General features: G+C 38.5%; 1 long non-coding RNA gene across 1 annotated transcript; it reads right to left on the bottom strand.

Moving 5' to 3' along the window:
- Nucleotides 1-648: 648 nt before the first annotated feature.
- On the bottom strand, nt 649-3,723 carry LOC128137234 (uncharacterized). The gene is made up of 2 exons (XR_008233621.1): nt 3,638-3,723; nt 649-1,552 (listed from the first exon to the last, which is right to left on the bottom strand). It is a non-coding gene; the product is annotated as an uncharacterized LOC128137234 (long non-coding RNA).
- Nucleotides 3,724-19,304: the final 15,581 nt, after the last annotated feature.

Here is a 19,304-nt window from a genome sequence, read left to right as displayed (position 1 = left end):
CTAACACATGTTATACCAAGAAATCCATACTAACTGTGGGCCAAATTTTGTAGCTCTCACCCAGACAAAACACAATCAAAGCTGAAGTGAACAACACCTAAGTAAAGGCTACAGGATTTGGCAATTCTAGCTTTACTTTCTTTTCCCCTTGAATAGCCAAGGCAAACAGGCTTTATTTAATTTTCTGCATGCCATGGGGATGTGTGGAGCAAAAGGGAGTGGGCCAAGGAAAGAACTGGGAAGGGAGGAGCCTGAGTTTCAAGAGAAGAATTACTCTTATCCTTCCTCCACAGGCCCTCACTACACAAAATCCACACAGCCAGGGGATCGGCAGTGAGTGTGTGGGTGCAGCTCCTGGGAGACTTCCGGAGACTCAAGGGGTCAGTAGGTTTCTTATGAAATTCCTTCTTTACCCACTACAGTGATGAAACTGGAGTCTCACAGGTCCTTGTTCAATAGCACTGTAAGGCACAAGTCCTCAGTGTGCACTTCCCAAGGCACAGCCATGCTTCCCTGCACACGTTGGGCAGAAGTATGAGCTTAAGGCTACACATTATGGCTAAACAAAGTAAAAATCATGTTATCAGTCTGCCACTGCCACTCTATTGATCTTCAGTATTAAAATAAAACTAAGATCTTTCCTTCAAATGAGTTTCAAGGAAGAGGATTTTATTGTAGGTTTTCTGGACATAAAACAGCTAATCAAGCAGAAAATGTGTTTATTAGTTTATAAAATGGTAAGTTTCACTGTAAGACATATAAGAGCAGTGACTTATTAAGTGATATTATTCTCATGATTGTACTGCTATATTATCTTTACGTTGTCAGGCAATCGGTAGAAATTTGTTCTGCTTCAGGCAATCCTTACCCTTGCTATACAACTGTTGTTACGTACATTTTTCTCATTATGATAAGTACTTTGATCTCTCAGCAAATGTTCAGCATCTTATAAACTGTAACATAAAACCTATATAGAGCAAAGCGATGACTAAAAAGATCATAACAATCACAACTGTGGTTCTCAGATATCCCTAAAATACACAACAGAAAAATAAGGAGGGAGGGAAGAAGAAATGCTTTGACTGTCAGTAGACACTTAAACTCTTTTAAGCATCAGATTATTTTCTCTTTCAGTGATGTCTCTTGGAGATCTGATTTTTACAGTCATCAGAAGCCAAGTTCAAGTAAAATACCTCCCTTGTGATAAAAACGCAGTCTTTACAATTCAGAACTCCTCTTCCAAAGAGCACTAACCACAACCCACATTACTGAGAATATACCTAGCCAAGCACAGGTATGAATGGATAAAGCCTTTATTTCAGTGCCTTTAACATTACATTCTGCAGATAGTTATCAATTTGAAATGCACAGTTTAGTGAGATTTATTGATAGCTGTAGGTCAGGCTTTTCTATTAATACAGTAGATGTGTCTTCTCATATAGAAGAGGCTCACAGTATGGCGAAGACATGGATGTGTGTGGTCCTTTAAATAATTAGAAAGCAGCCCAGTAGCTCAGTCATTCTTCCATTATTTCATTCATTCATTTTCTTTCTGAGAAAAGAAAAAAAGCATTATTCCCCATGGCAACGTATGAAAATTAGATTGGCCCAGTTTGAGCAGAAAATCTGAGCATTAAAGCAGTTTTCAAAAAAGTAAAACTTGTGGTAAGGTGGCAATCAGCTCCACTGTCATGCAAAAAAGCTTTGACTATGGAAAAGACAGGATTTCTCCAGGCTTGTAGACTAATACAGTCTGGGCTTGCTAGAGACATTGTCTCATTTTTCCTTTGGAGGGATATTCCTTTCCTTCCCCTCCTCCACCTTCCTGACTTTTCCCTCCCTTTTGATGTGTCTCATCATTTCACCATCGGTAGATAAATCAGAGTCCTTTGCTTCACACAAAGCCTTTCTATGCAAAGAGGCTCAAGGAAGGTCTATAAGCATTGTGAAAAGAAACTTAACAAACACGGGGAGGGAGAAACCGCTGAAAGATAAAGAGGAAGATAGCAAAAATCTGTATCTTAAAAGGGAAGGATAAATAACCTTTCAAAAGAGGGGAGTGCGTGAGTTTTATCATTTCACCTACAATGCTTCGCACCTGGAGACAGACTGCTGACACAGACTGGCAAAGGCAGAAGATAATCTAACAAGCATAAAAACAAGAAAGAAAATCACTTTCATCAGAAGTTATAATGTTCAAGAGCAACCCCTCTAGCTTTATAAATTGCTGTTTGCAGGGGCACTATGGTGAATCACTTCATTTCTAGCTGTAGTTGCACTGTCACAGCCTTTCTGAAAGGCACTGATGAGAACAAACTGCAAATCCAGCATTTACCACGAAGTGGCCTAGGGTGAAAAACTCAGGCCTGAACTGTCACTTCTGACATGTTTGGAAATGCCATTTTGGCTGAGCACCAGCTCTGTGACTGTGGGAGATCTGTGACTTTAAGTATTTCTTTATGCCTTTGCTGCCATAATTACAGAGGATAAAAGAGTGAGAGCAGTGTTGACCACACCAGACTTGACCACTAAATACCAGACACTTAAAACAAGATCAACACATTACTTGGGTTAACACAGAAAACTTATCTGGTGACAAACACATTTAGCCTATTGTTCTACACTGACTTCAGCACAATATTCGGCATCTATATCTGAAAACAAACTACAGCTATTTAATTCTGTTGGGGAAAAATAAAATTTGACTTATGAAATTGATTATTTGTACCAGCCTGCTGTGTTCTTAAATGTGCTGATTTTCTTATAGAAAGGCTAAGAGTTTTTCAGATTCACTACTTTAATTTTTTAAATTAGTGGGTTTATGGACCATACTAGGAATACAGCTAATACTGAGGATCTTATACATTTAACTAAGGATGAACAGATTAGTTTCAAGGGCAAGCACTGAGCAAAAGAAGATATGTCAACATTTGCAGAATATTACCCAGGCACCTATTCCTCAATGCAACTGGAAAATGCTCAATATTTAATGGCACTGTAATATATTCACTTAATAAATATTTTGTTTTTCAAATCAGAATCAGTGTAACTCTAGTCCATAAATGGAATGCAAATCTATTCTTCCATAAACTGGAGGACAACATAGAGAAAGAGGCATGAAAATAATTTTTACCAGGTTGTCAAAATGGTTTTGCGTACAACACTTCATATACTTACTGCAAGGTCTTCCCTCAGTCCAGAATCTGTCTTCATTATCATAATCCTCTTACTGTATGTGCTATTGGTGTTATCTTCATTCTCTGATCTCTCAAAAGACCTGCAGTGACCCTCTGTGATCTCCAGTTTTGGGTTGGTTTCTTCGCTAAACTGTGCTAAAAATGCTCCTTGTTACTATTATTAAAAGTCAACTTTTGCCAGCAGACATGACAACTTCCATCTTTCTAAGAACAGGAAAAGACAACAAAATTTCAAATAACTACTATCTGGCCATAAACTAATGAGTTCATATTGACAACCACTCCCAAATACCTCACGGGGAGAAAGGGATAAATTTTCTTTAATGTTTGGAGAATGCTTTGAAGGCCTTAATAATGGGCATTACACACACACACAGAGTAGCTATGAAGGATTTTCATCCATTCTAACTACTCTGTCATATAGATCTGTATTTGGTTACATTTCATTTCCAGCCTCTTCTCTGTTAAAAAAGTGATTAAACTAGGAAGAGGTGAACCAAGTTCTGGGAGCTTTGGGTTTTTTGGAAAATGGAATTACAGGCTTCCTGCAAGCATAGCAAGTAGATATAAAGAATATTTTACAGAGTTAAATTTAACATAAAAAGAGAAAAGAAACATGCTTCATGGAGCAAAAGGAACAAAACTTTCTACTTATCCAGTGGACCAAGGCAACAAACAACTGGCAGTGCAAGTTTCTCACCCAGCCTATACATCTCCATTGGGGACACATCTATGCAGCAATTTACAGACAGACATGAACTTGCTCTGCCTATATCCCAGTCAGCTCAAAGCCAGAAGACGTATTACCGCAGAATCCAACCTAAAATATCAGCTTCACCAGAGTGCTTACTAGGTTCGGCCTGCGTCTGTACTAATGTGGTTTCTAGCTGGTTTGGAGCACGGGCAAAACGAGTTCATGTCTGCCCAAGAATAACCAGCTCACTATAACCCAAGATTCAGAAAAGGTACCTCTCATGCTGGAGAACTGCTTATGCCTCTTTGGCTTGGCACAGTCAGCTAAATGGTGGATTGGCAATGAACTGACCGTCTTAAAAAAGGCAATAAAGGAGCTGAAAGCAACAGCCTGGTAGCTTGTTAATCTGGTCTGGATCACAATGACTATCACATTATTTTTATTAAAGTAACAGAGCTACACATCCTTCAATAAATTAAACTACCCCTGTTCCCTCAGATGTCATTCTGCCCGGTCACCATGCCCAAGCATGGGATTATAGTTAATCACAGAGAGATCATCTATCCCTGCCATCACCTTGCTGAACCTCTCAGCTCTTGGGAGGGAAACTAGAGACCGTAAAGGTGGTATTAGTCAGGGTTCTTGCCAGTAAACACTAAATTTGGGTATATATATGTGATGTGCTTGAAGAAAGAACAAAAGGACCCTGAGGAATGTTTTTCATTAGAAACAAAAATCATATGAAACATAAAACATACACTCAAATAATAGTAAATGTGAGTGCTGTCACTACGCACAAAAGTACACATGATACTTAGTACCTTCTAAATTAATCAGACCTGGTCCTGGATCACCTCTCCATCTGTGTTGCCCAGATGGCAGAAACCCAGTACAGTCAGCCCTATTTCACCCCTTCCCAGCTCACGCGGTGAGCATGGAGGACATGCTGCAGATGGAGCAGAAGTGGCAGGCCCTCCATGCCTTGTGAACTGCAATCCTTGATCAACTGGTCTGCCAATGGGACTTGCAGTGGGGGCTGACTATATAGCAGGGTGGGAAGTGGCTTAGAGCCCTACTGCTTCTACAGTCCATTGCCATGTTAAAAGCAGTTTGATCTGGCCAGTTGATTTGATCTGTGATTTTAAGCCCCAGTGTGACACTCTGGAATGACCTCTGCGGGGGAAGAGTTAACCTGTAAAATAGCACTTTGTGAATTAAACCTGGCATAAGTTTACTGTGCTTTCCTTCTAGGGGATTAGATCTTTACTATGCAAATTCTGACTGTAGACAGGCAAATGGATATATTGGTATAAATCACACTTCAGCACTTACATTGCTAAGAACAGTAAGAGAATATAATACACCAAGCAGATTTATATTCTGTTGGGTAATCCTCCAGGCTTGCCCTTGCTGAAAAGTCAGACCCGTTTTATGTCAGAAGCAGTCAATAATACAGAAAACTAACACAGGGAATTGAGTAAGTGTCAACTGCTTAATTCATGCAGAGGGGAGGTAGCTTTTCTTTAGTAACCCCTCCTCACTGAGAAGGTGTTGTAATATTTTTGCAGCAGGGGAGTAACAGAAATTTTACATTTGAGAGATACACATTATCTAGCTAAGCAAGCATTATCAAAGCAAAACAAAAACAGTGGCAACAAATTTCTGACAAGGCTGGCTTGTGTATGAAACAAGGTGGTGTCCCTCTCTGAACCTTGAATAGAAACATTATTTTTATCTCCACAAGAAGCCATCATCACTCTTTCACCAAAAGGAAGGTCACACCATCTTTCACAAAAGATTTGCCTGCTCGTAATTACCGCCTGCAGTGTACAGACAAATGCAATCTTTTAAAATGCTAACTGTGTTATACTTGTACCCGAGGGATCCAATGGTACAAATGTAATGTGGCCTAACCAGTTTGTCTTAGCAAGACCTTACAGTGCTGATTTGAAACAGCTGAACTAAATCAACAGTTACCTTGAGCCAGAGGCCTTTGGAGAGCAATTAGAGTCAAAGCTTGGGTTTTGAACCCAATATGCCCTGTCAGTCTCAATGATTTGTGTTTGTTGTACTCAGCCTCATTTCCTGCATGAAATACGAGGCTGTATAAAGAGGAAAAATTCCCAAGATTAAAAAATATTTGACCTCAGTGCATTTGCGAGCATGAAAGTACACATGTCTAAATGACCATTTTGGTTTGTAGTACAAAGTTCTATTGATGTTGGCAGGCTGAGCTTCCCTGTCTCAAAGCCACATGAATGGTTTCAAGTTTCAGCCAAAAAATGTTTTCCACATGCTTTAGTGTGGGCCAATTTACACAGCAGATTTTGCGGAGACTGTGGCCAAGTGCTTCATAAAGGGCTGCCTTCTTTGGGATCAGGGAAACCACAACAGACACATTGCTAATGCAATCTAATTATCTGCTTGAATATTTTTCCAGATGTATCCAATGTCTAAAAATACTGCAATAAAAAAGGTATTATTTGGCTCCTTGGACTGAAACAGTGGCATAAAGAACCTGCTTGTCTACAGGGAAAGTTATAACAATGTAATTCTGCAACTGCCTTTAAATCAGTCAGACAAAACCGAACACCCCGGAGGTAGGTCATTTGATGCCTCATGTTTGGAATTAGTGTCCCAAAGAAAAACATGAATAAAGGGGTGCTTTTTTGTCAAAAAGTGCATCTCATTCTTACAAGGTAATTTCCTTCATTTGTAGATCACAATTTGGTATTGGGGAGGTTGATCTAATTCATAACAAAGCATCTTTTCACTGAAATGAGATGAAACACAAAGACTCTGGGCAGTGGTATGTGGATAGCTGTGTCATGAATTACTTTTGTTTTTATTGTAAAAGTTCACTACAGGTAGATCACTCAGTACCCTAGTTCCAGACAAAAGTGAAAAACCAAAGCAAGCAGCTTTTTCCCCCACCAAATCTTCCTAGATTGCCTACTTAATGTCAATGAGAACTGGTTTCCTTCTTCCTGTTAGTGTGCCTAAAAATCACAAATTGGCATAGGTTATTCAAACAGGAACTGACCATTCAATAGATTTTTCTGTAGTTCTATGTCTTGATCAAGGAATATAAATAAAATTACAGATGTCACGGTTTCCATCAGGAATAATAGCAGTTTGCTTAACTTACAATTCCAGAAACACAGACCTATTTGTTCAAATGCTTTTACTGTTGTATTTTACAAAGGGTTTACATTAATGACTTTCGTAAAGGAGATCTGCCAATGCCCAGATTTCTTAATCCCTACAAGAATATTTTATTTTAGGATATAATGAAAAGTCATGTTTAATTTTTTGTTTTAATATTTTAACTTTTCCTCAATCTACCACCGATTGAGAAAATAGCAAAGATAAAGCAGTAACTTACCATTTCTCTTCTGAGTATTCTCAATCACAACCGCAAAAAAACAGTATGCACAACATCCCTAATTTCCACCAAGAACCACTAGGATGAGCACTGGTGCCAAGGTAATGTGGCCTTAAACTGGCTGGAGCTGAAGCTGTGGCTGCTGAATCGGAGCATAATATGAGAAGAATGATGAAAACCACATGGGAGATAATGTCCAAGCAGAATCTGCTTCGGTAGTTTTGGCATTTCAGTGTGGGTCTTGAATTATTTGAGCTATTTCCATGCAAGGATGTTTGTCAGATGTGATTTACATGAGGCTGCGGTTATGTGTGTACCCTTAAATACAGGCATCAGAGACAGCATTTGCCAGTCTTATGACTTGGCTTATTGGATAAGGAGTGGCAACTGTGGGATAGAGAGATCAGTCCAAAACCGTAGCTGCCTAGAGACGTTCCTAGTGGTTTAAATCACTGTTTGTATATTTAAAAAGGAAAACAAACTTCATCATCCTGCCTGCCTTCTCTCACCACATTGACTTGCCACAGCTCAGCATGCTTACTTTTATTTTTATAGAGCAAATTTATGGCTTTGCAAAACAATTCCAAGAATCTGAGAAATAGCGAAATATGGAATCTATACTTTGCACAAATATTTGCAGTACAATGGCATATTAAATAATATAGAAGAAATTTTACTGGTCACGTATAAGCACATTTGAATCCATCACCATAATCCAAAGCAATTCAGTGTTGTCAAGTTGTTAGTCAGTATTCAAAATATGAATATTTTAAACAGATTATTTATAGGTTGAAAATATCTTCAGTCAGCAGTGCAGATGAAGAGTAACTGGTTGAGCAAAAAAATAAAATCTGTAATTCCCCCTAACTAAAATGAGGTTTCAGAAGTTCTGCTAGGGACACACTCCCTTGACAACATATTTTTTAATTGTCAGCCATAGTGTTGTCGTGGTTTAACCCCAGCCAGCAACTAAACACCACGCAGCCGCTCACTCACTCCCCCTCACCCAGTGGGATGGGGGAGAAAATCGGGAAAAGAAGCAAAACCCGTGGGTTGAGATAAGAACGGTTCAATAGAACAGAAAAGAAGAAACTAATAATGATAATGATAACACCAATAAAATGACAACAGCAATAATGAAAGGATTGGAATGTACAAATGATGCGCAGTGCAATTGCTCACCACCCGCCGACCGACACCCAGCCAGTCCCCGAGCAGCGAATCCCTGCCCCCCCACTTCCCCATTCCTATACTAGATGGGACGTCACATGGTATGGAATACCCCGTTGGCCAGTTTGGGTCAGGTGCCCTGGCTGTGTCCTGGGCCAACTTCTTGTGCCCCTCCAGCTTTCTCACTGGCTGGGCATGAGAAGCTGAAAAATCCTTGACATTAGTCTAAACACTACTGAGCAACAACTGAAAACATCAGTGTTATCAACATTCTTCGCTCTGAACTCAAAACATAGCACTGTACCAGCTACTAGGAAGACAGTTAACTCTATCCCAGCTGAAACCAGGACAAGTGTACACCCTAGCACTTTTTGGTCCTTTTTTCCCCCACTAGTACCAACCTACCAAGGCAAACAGATAGGTCTGCAAGTAATATATAGAGGCCTATAGCCAAGCTATACATGAGGGTGGAATCACACAGATTCAAGTGTCATGTGCATAAAATGTTGAGAAAGATTAATGTATTTCTTGTTTCTTTCTCTCTCGTGTAAGAACAGCATGCTCATTTAACAGTCTTATCATATAAGTAAGAAACTTCTTAAGAAGCAGCTTCCCATAATAAATTTTACTAGTAAGGAAAGACTACAAGAAGCATTTAACTGATGAGTATTCCTTGGTAGATAAGAAAACAGGAGCAATGCACAGATTTTGTGAAAAGCCTTAACTATCAAGAAAGTGGTAACCAAGATAAAAGGTGTCCCCGTCCACTGAGATCAGGTGAGCCTTCATAAATATCAGAAAGTTTTGATCATATACAATGTGAAATGAACTCCCATCTTTCTAACATTTAGCAGACTATCCAAAAGAACAGTAAGCCAAGTGACCTTGACAAATGCCCACTAAAGAATGTCATCTTTCTATCACTTTCTAAAGTGATAAATCAACAAGGAGCTAGAGATTGACACATGCATTTTAAGTAACAACACACTATGCTGTATGTGCCACATTGGTCTAAAGCACTAGCTTTCAGCTATTTTCAAAAGTATGCAGGATTACATTTTGCAATTATTCTACACTAAGCTTGCAAGTTTCCAGCAAAATACTAAAAATGCTAAAAGCTAAGCTATGTAAAAAAGTTTTCATTGCAGCTAAGCTTGGTTAGAGGTCATTGCCCATGACCGCATGTGAAGGATGCTGTTCGCTAAGATCTGTTTGATAACCACATATAAAAACTTCTCTCTAGACTGCCTCTGTCAAAATCACCCAGATTTTAGAAACACAATTATTTTAAGTGTTTAAGCTAACCCAGACCATACTGATACAATAAGGAGAAGGAGTGATTTCACAGATAGTTATGCCAGCAGGTCCAGTAGTGAGGTTCATGGGGAGTAACCTCTTAACCTTTCAGTCTGCATCTTCTTCTTCATTACATGGCCTCATATCCTTTTTTCTTCCTTTCATCACTTGTTCTCCTGTTCCCAGAAAACATGCCTGCCAGCCTTTCAAAGACAATACAGCTTTGCTGCTGCAAACCATGGGTGAAATGAGGAATTCTCTCTAACTGTTTTATGAGAGAGAAAAGGGATGGAAAGAGGAAAGGACAACTGGGAAGTCTGAGGAGGCAACAAGGGCAAGTGGGAGATCAGTCTGCAGAAACAATGGGGTAGCATCTCTATGGAAAGTGCACGGCCCAACTGGGACCCGTGGGTATTACCATAATGTAAACATTACCCTGTTGTTAATAATGTTGACAATGGTGAAATATCAGCTCCTTTTTGGTATGCTCTTTTTTTCTCTAATCTTTTTATTGATATTCCTTTCTTGTTTGTTTTTTTCAGGGGAGGAAGTTGTCTCTCTGCTTCTTGTTATCTTTCCCTCCTTTGACCTTTCCCTTTACCAACTCCTTTCTCTCAGACTCTCTTTGCTCTTATGCTTTCACCCATTTCCAGAAGTTACACTCTTACTAAAGGCCAGTGGATTTCTACACAACAGCAAGGAGCCAGCAAGCAAGAGCACAGTAGCAAAGGCCACAAGGGAGTGTGCAGAATGCACCATTCTGCCCTTATGTGGTATTTTCAGATGAGGAAATACATTTTCCATGCAGTCGATGAAAAATTACTAGCGCTTTCTTTGAAGAAAGGAAGATAGGCTATTAAATATTTTGGGGGGACTTAGTTTTTTGTTTTCTCTCTAGACAAATAATATTTCCATAAATCCAGATGCAAGCTCTGGGCTGTCTGGTTAATTGCAAATTTTAATGAAGCTGAAAAGTTCCCATATAGCACAATACCAGGAAGAGTTATGTTGGTACAACCGGGTATTTTATACTGCTGTGGGAAACCATTTACCTTTGTTCCCTTCCACAAAGAGTAACCCGTAAACAACAACTATCATATTTAAGTATGGATTTGTTTTTTAAAATTAATTAAAAAAAAAAAAGGTGCTTTGGGAAATCAAGAAACATAGAGAATAATTCCAAACAAAGTTGCAAAAAATTACATAGGACATAAAGTCAGTGAATCTGTTAAATTTTCACACTAATTTTCCTGGAGCTGCAAATGTTTCACCTTATGCTGCTATTTTTGTGGGTGCCACTGAACATAATACCTCAGCCCACAAAAGTGCTTGCAAACAAATGGAGAAAACCTAAGAGCAAACATTGTGTTAAATATCCCCATGCTGATATCTGGTAGAATTTCCTTTCAGACAACAGACTGTCAGCCTCTTATTAGAAGAAGATTTGACATGACTCACACAGTTATGGAAAACCTGTTAAAGAGGAAATGAACACTTTAAAGCACAACAAAGAAAGGTAGAAGCATCTTCAGACTCTTCAAACTCTGAGGTAGCACTCGCTGACAAAGGCACTCACTTTCCATCTATACACGCATATTTGCAACAAGCACTATAGAGGTGTTTGACCTTTGTCAGGCTTTTTTTTTTTTCCCTCCTCCCATTCAAAGAAATCTAGTCAAAGAAAGTAATATATTATGTTTTGCATCACAAGTAATTCATAGTAATAGTGCATAACGATATTTGGAACTCGCTTACTCTGGAGAAAGTTACCAAGTTCACAGCATTTACTTCCATCTTAGAAGAGTACATCTGTCATTTCATTCAAGAGCAGGCCTATGGGTAATCACTTAATCAAAACCACTGCTGTGACTGCTACTCATACAGAAAATTACAAAGCAGCAGCAGCTTCAAAGCCAGGATTACAAAGATTAAATAGGAGCTGCTTTTTGCTAAGTGTTGGGTAAGAATAAATTACAGTGTCCTTAAATTTGAAGGAAATTAGAGATGGAGAATTATTCATTTGGCCTTATCAGTATTTCCTAATTTTCATTTCCTCTCTTCGTACTTACAGTAAATTACAAAATTGAGAATTCATGAAAGACTGCCTAGTGAGAAAGAGAGAGAAAGAAAGTCTAATTTGATACATGGTCATACAAGAAGACACTTTGGCCTAACTTTGCAACTTTTCCTTAAGTAATGAAGATGTTTTGTTTAATGTTGATTTTTTTTTTTTTAATACTAAAAAGACACTCTCCCTATCATTTTTACAGTGCACCATAAGGACTGAAGCTTGAAAAAGTACCATTTTATGTACTTCTTAAAAGATACAGCACTGTACAGAGTACATAGATACATACTGGCAGCTCCGGGTGTAGGGGGACAGGAGGGTAAGAAACTGGGCAGACTGGCCCCCTGACTCATAAACATGCTTATAGGGAAATAAAGAAAATCTGAAAAGAACTGCAAGCAATTTGTTTAATTTCACAGTCTAAGAACTTGGTATAATGTCACATTCATTTTGAAACAGCATACTTTAATACAATTAATACAACATCTATTTACTAAAATTATGGGCCTCATATTGATAGAGACACTTTTATTTATATTATCTCTTGACATCATGTGTATTACCAAGTGATCTTAATCATTCTACAGTCAGGCCATTCCACTGACCTCCCAAATACAGTGCCCAAGGTTTAGGAATGCAAAGACAGGGACAGGATGGGACACTGAGGCAACAGAAAAGCATCATACCTGAGGAGCAGCAGCACAGGGATGGAAGACGAGGATACTGCTGCACTACAGAGATATTTTTTCAGCCAACCACTTTTCATATTTAGGCTCTTTCTCCCAAAAGTCTTTTATATCTGGCTACATGTAGCTCCTATTCTAGGGCTGGCTGAAACAGCTGTGACTGCAAAATACATTTCATTACTTTTAATCTTTTATATTAAAGCTAACACGAGCATATCGCAGAACATCTAGGCTGGGTCTAAACATAAGTTCCAATTTTACCTTTTATGATCACTCCTTCCTTTCCCTACACCTCATTTTTATCATCTTACTGAAATTGTTTAAAGAGACAGATTTAAGAAAACAAAAAAGCTATCAAGAATCAGTGCTAAAGACAAAGTGTGCAACAGAGAATGTTACTAAGGCTTACTTTATCACAAGAGACATAGCCAGGTGTACTTTGTTACCAAACATACCATAATGTACATAAGCAGCAGAGAGCCTATGGCAGTTTTGGGAAGTAGAAAAAAATAAACTAGCAACAGCACTTTCATGCCTCAACAACTATTTCCATGCTTGAACTTCTATTGATAGTAAAATACTGAGAAAAAAACCCAGACCAATAGTTGTGTAGTCTTAATCCTCCCTATTCTATCAGCTACAATTCCTTAAGGGTAAGCCACTTCCTGTTGCCTAAAATAATCTTGAACCTCATTTCATGTAGAGACTGTACAGTCAGACTGCTCTATGCATTTCAGTAAATCCTAAATTCCTTACAGCTCATCCTATGTACCCAATTCTCAGGAACAAATTTCTAGTCTAAGTGGAATGTGGCTTGCATCTTGACAATGAAATATTCATTCAGTGTACTTTACTTCAATACCCGCTAATTTCAGAGTAAGGCTCTTGCTTTAAATTCATGATTACATTTTCTTGTAACACACAAGTTCAAGTATGACTACCTCAGGATTACACTAAAGTAGGAAACCAGTGAATTTGCCTTTATCCTAAAACTCCATAAGGAGGCTTCAACATCAAAAGAAATGCCTAAGTTGATTTGATGCTTGTCATCAACATTTCTCTACAGGATCAAACTAATTTTAAGTGGGTTAAATAATACTGACCTCTAATACTCCTTAATCTTTTTGATTTTCCTCCTACACATTAAGGAGTTTACATATAAAGTAACAGAAAATATGCCCGTATGTAAGTCCATTTGTATTCTTAATCTTTAATAGCCAAGGGGAAAAAGAAATGCCATACAATAAGCCACTGGTGATAGTTTTTTTTTTTTTTACTGTGGTTGTTTTCAGCACACAAATAATGGGGTTAAAAATAATTTACATCTAGAATTCTCATTTTAAAATGCTTATGAATTTACAGCTATAAAATCCACACAAACTTGTTTAATATTCAGGTTGTAAGCAACTGCTGCTTTATTGTTCCCTTAGCCCAGTATAAAAGCATCAATTTAGATGATGCTATATTGACATAATATGAAATAATGCAATGGTGACTATGGTGCAACACACTTATCAATATTAAGTAGCCAGTCAAGCACATGAAGAGGTGTTCTTTCTATATACATTATCTATTTTGTGTACTTAATATATTTTGTAATATGTTAAGTATACAAAGATATGCCAAGGTACTATTTACATATCAACATGATTAACCTTTAATAGCTATGGCATTCAACATTTCACTTAGTTATAACAGTATATCTGGGCTAGCTGGCAAGGGAAGACTTTAAAGCTTTGGGCATATGAAATACTAGCCCCACTTTTAAACATCTGGAAACAGGTCCACTAACAGTGCTTGAAGAGGTGTAAACAGGTTCCCTTGCACTCTCCATCATTACAGCAGCAATCTACTCAACTCAGTGCTGCAACATCAACAGCCTTTTAATTTCCAGCATCCCTGAATGGACAACCACTGATGCACCCTAAAAGCTGCCATCCTCCCTTCAATCAAATTTGTTTCTACCATTACAGGAGCCACCAAAGATCATGACACAGCTTAAACAGCCACCCTCTACTTGTCCCTCTTCCAAACAGCAACAGTTCTGCCCTGGACCAAAGCCATTGCTAGGAAAAGGTGAGAGAAGGAGGTGCCACCACTCACTCACTCTCAGCACTGTCTAAACAGCCATTCCCTGTTACATCTGGGAGGAGGCAGAAAGTTAGATCACACACCATAGAACCTCTCCATTCACTGCAATATCCCCCCAAGAGTTTTATCTTCTCTAATACCTGATTTGTAAGGATACTACACTTCCAGAAGGCCAAAGATTCACAAAAGTAGACGCTGTTAGATACAACTTCAGTAACACTCATGAAGTTTTTTTTCCACAGATTCTGTATATATGAAAGGGACAAAAATTTTTGCCTCTCCAAAGAATGATTTACCATGTAACAATAAGAAAAAATCTTTAGAGAAGCAGAGTCCTGATCCAAAGTTCAGATGCTCAATTCTTGGTGCACTAATTGAGCTAGCAACACTTTATGAATAAATTGGATGGAGACCATCCTGTTGCAAGTTCACCAAAAAATTCAGCTGTACCAGTCTTTCACCTTTCCTTGGCAGATACCATGACTTCGCTGTTCAGAAGGGTAACTTCTTATTAACGCATAGGGTTAACAATACAACTGCAATTACATTTTGGGGGCGAAGCTGTACAGCTGGTCCATTTCTTTGTCCTGTTCCACTATTCACACTGCCAAAAAGATAGGGAAAATATTAGGATGTTTGAAGAAGGAGTAAAGGAAGACAAGTGTTATGTTGTGAGGCTTAGATGATCTCAATTTATTTGGCTCTGAGAATATGGACTGAGAAGTGTCTTGATCACTGTGTGTAGGAACTCACAAAAAGAAAAGATAATTGGTGATGGGAAGCTTTTTAACCTTGCTGCCTATGGTGTAACAAGAATCAACAGCTGCATAGTGAAGTTAGATAAATCCAATTTTGAAATAATGCATAATTTTCTAACTGTAAGGGGAATTGACAGAGAAACAGCTAACTATGAAAAGTCAACATGACTTGGAATGTTTTGAGATAAAATTAAATAGCTTCTAAAAAATGCCTTAATTTAGCTCTGGAATAATTTTTGCATTTAGAAAGTATAAATCAGATAACATATAATTGTTGGATTTTATGGCTGTCCAACTGCTCTCCTAACCCAGGAACCAGTGAGTCAAAGAATAAATCTTTCACAGTCTTGTGAAAAACAGTTTTTCTTAAATTGTCCTCATTATATCATGATCATTTTTAATTGTTTAAAGTCCTGGATCTCTAATAGTTTCCCAGTGAAAGAACAAACCACATTGGTAGGTTGCTGCATAGCATATATGACCTAGAATAATTTTCCTCACCGCCCTATTCAGAATCTTTAGAAATAACCCACAGTGAAAGCTACTGCCACAACCCTTACTGATCAATACTAAACTATCATTATTATCAAACTTCGAGTGGTCACCCATAGCACCACAGGCTTACAATAATCTGGGCTGGGGGGTTTTTTCTCTTCATTTTCCTCAGTCAGGTAACCCTGCAGTTGTAGGAGACATTATGGTAAAGGGAGTGAGCAACATCTGTGAGAGGGTACAAAAGATCCTTTTCTGAGATACTTGAATATCAGTGCTGCTTGTACCACAGAGTCAGCTTTGGGGTCAAAGGGGAATGTTACCCATGTTACAAAAAATTTGGATGTCTCTCCATTCCTTCGCAACTGGGAGGACGGTCAATCTCCTGGTATTGCCTGCACCTACCTCACTTCCCTTTGCAGGGATCTCAGGCATGATGACATGAAGATGTCTCCTGATCACTGTCAGTGGCATGCAGGAAATGTGAGAAAAAACATGCACTGTGGCCCTGCCACCTTTATGTGACCTGACACACATGGGGAGTCTGAAGCTGGGGCATTGCCTTCTAGGAGGGCTTTTTCGTATACAGGCACTGACTGACACTTGCTCCTTGTGAAAAAAGCAACATTGTGCTCTTTCTTAGTCTTTGTGACCCTACAAGCTAGTTCAGAAAGTCATAGATCAAGCCAGCAAGATGGATCTAGTATAAAGCGAACCTGCCATGGAGATGCCACCATACATGTCTTATGAACGTGCTCAGCCACAGTGTAGAGCTGAAGAGAGAAAGCAAAGGCTAAGCCATAAAGAAATACAAAGCCATTGAGAACTCCTGCACCTGATAAGCTCAGCATCATAACTATATTTCTTTTGGCAAATGCTACAGCTATTACCAACATAATTTCATTTCCAAAGTAGTTAGACAAAAATTTTTAGGTCTACCAGCTGATGTTGCTTTTATATAATCATACTTATTATTAATTAAATTAACAGATTTCATAACTGAAATCTGGGCTCCATGAAAACAAAAGTTCAAATCCCAAAGCCAGTTGATGTTTCTGACCAAAAAGAACTTAATTCCACTGAGTTTGCATTCTGCTTAACGTCTTTTGAAAAGGAAATTACAGCATGAGGTCTCTCTACAGAGGAATTAAATACCTAAAGCAGCTTTCTCAAAAGCAAATGTTTATGCCCATGTTCTCATTAAACTACTACTAAATTAATTAAACTTCCATTGAGCTGAACTACTCTCTAGACTGACTTTGAAAAGAGTTTACAATGAGCCCTAAAATGCTGTATGTTACGTCTAATCATTGATAAATATCCTATTGATAAATATCAGTTGTGCTCCTCCTACATTGCAGCGATAGATGGGTAATGGCTATATTAGTTTTCAAGGTTGCAATGAAAAATAAATACAAATATAAGCTTGTGGTAAAATCAGCAAAACTGATTTCAAGAAGCAAACCATTCAATTTCATATTATGTTTTCTAATACAGGGATGAATTTATCGTCATTTGGTACAAGCATGAAGAATCCATTCTGGTCCTTCATGTAACTCCTCTCCATTAAATAGCTCGTGTCCTTCGTGCCCTTCATGGGTAATCATTTTTTGCACAAAGCTCTGACAGGCTCAGAAACTTTCTCCACAAGTGGCCCAAGTGGTTTGGTGCCTTTGTGAGCAACCTGTAAAACTGTAAACCCTTAAGGTAATCTATCTATCTGATATTTCAGTGCTCAGATACTCCAATAAAGTTGCATTGTTAGTATCTTATATTCACAGGAGAGAAGGAAAATATGAACAAGCTTTCTGGACTAAACTAAGTGACACTAAATTCACTTTGTGAAAATTCTGCTTTCTTAATATGACCTTGGTAAGACACACTGAGTTCAGAACACTCTAGCCGTGGTGTCCTGGTTTGCCCAGTGGTAGAATCTATACATAATAGAAAAGGAAAATAGTTTACAACCAACTCTGCACCATGTCCCCATTTCCTTCCTACCTGAAGGCTTACTTCACAGCAGCATCAAAGGAATAGGCTCAGGGTTTCTCACTCTAAAGCTGCTAACTATAACTTCCACTAAAACATACCAGTGAAGTGCAATGACCCGTCTTGGCCCATACCATCATTGTTCTCCTGCAAAAGCATATACAAAAACAAATATAGAGTGAACAGAACTTACAATGTGAACAAACAATACTGCATAATTTTTTCATCAGACTCTGCATTAAGCCCATTGCAATGCACTGCCTAATTTGTTTGGCTTCAGATGCTGTCTTATTCTACCAAACTGAATACCATAATCAGATAGTTTATTCAAAATAGTGAAAGTGCATACGTTCAGAGGAGGAATTGATTCACTTTGCATTCTTCTGAAGGAAATTTTCCATGTACTAGATAGAAACTTTCAAAATAATCAGAATACAGTACGTAACAGAGAGATCTGCTGATGTTATTACTTACTTTGTGAGAGAACACTATCACCATGATGTATCCCATGTGTGTCAGGTAACATAGTCCAGCTTTTGGTGACCGTAAAAATGGAACAGTTTTATTCAGCAATGCTGGTTTAAAAAATTCCATAGGCACAAATTCTACATTCATCTGGCACCCAACCAAACGTGTAATGTTCTGTTTATTGCAGGAAACACAGATCTTCACTACTGCCTATCAACCCACAAGCAGTTTATGTAGCACCTGTCATATCACTATTTTGCCCCAAACCACACTGACAGGTCTCTTCATGACAAAGCAATAAGCCTACAATGCTTAATAGGAACATAAGGTGTAGGAAGGCTGTCATGTCTGTTTACTATTTCAACATGACAGTTACAGACTCTCTTTTGAAACAGGTCACATATCAGATTCCCCATTCTTAAACTTTTTTCTCATTCTGTCAGATGTTTACATACTTTCAGAAAAACAGATTACATTTCTGCCTGTTTTTTCAGCGGCCATTGCTGACTGGACTTTGAAAAAAAAAGTAGATACAGGGAGTATTTTAGCTTCTTCCCTCATTCCTCAAGCTCAGCAGTGTAGAAGCTTACACACAAACCCGTAACAGCTTTTCCTTGATTATTAACCACCACAAGGTGCAGGATAAGAGCAGGAATATTAGCAATATGATCAAAAATAACAAAAAAAAGGTACCCCAAAAGTCCTTGTGGTCAAAGCAGAGACCTGAAACAGAGCTATTCAACCTGCTTCACAATGAGGCAAACTCACTGATGTGAATAACCACATTAAGAAGGCTTCCAGTACCTGAGCTAGGTCAAATATCACAGGGCACAGTACTGCACAGCTACATAGGCTCTCCTGTTCATAACTTGCAGACAATCGTGTTCATTGTTACACTTTGAATTCTCAGAGCTGCACAACACTTCCTTTCACAGCTCCTTCTGACTTCACAGCAAACATGTGGCTAAAGACATAACAACTTTTTGAAACCGTAGCAGTTAGTTAGCCAA

This window comes from Harpia harpyja, chromosome Z, assembly GCF_026419915.1.
Source record: "Harpia harpyja isolate bHarHar1 chromosome Z, bHarHar1 primary haplotype, whole genome shotgun sequence".
NCBI lineage: Eukaryota > Metazoa > Chordata > Aves > Accipitriformes > Accipitridae > Harpia > Harpia harpyja.
This window is presented reverse-complemented; position numbering and strand designations above follow the sequence as displayed.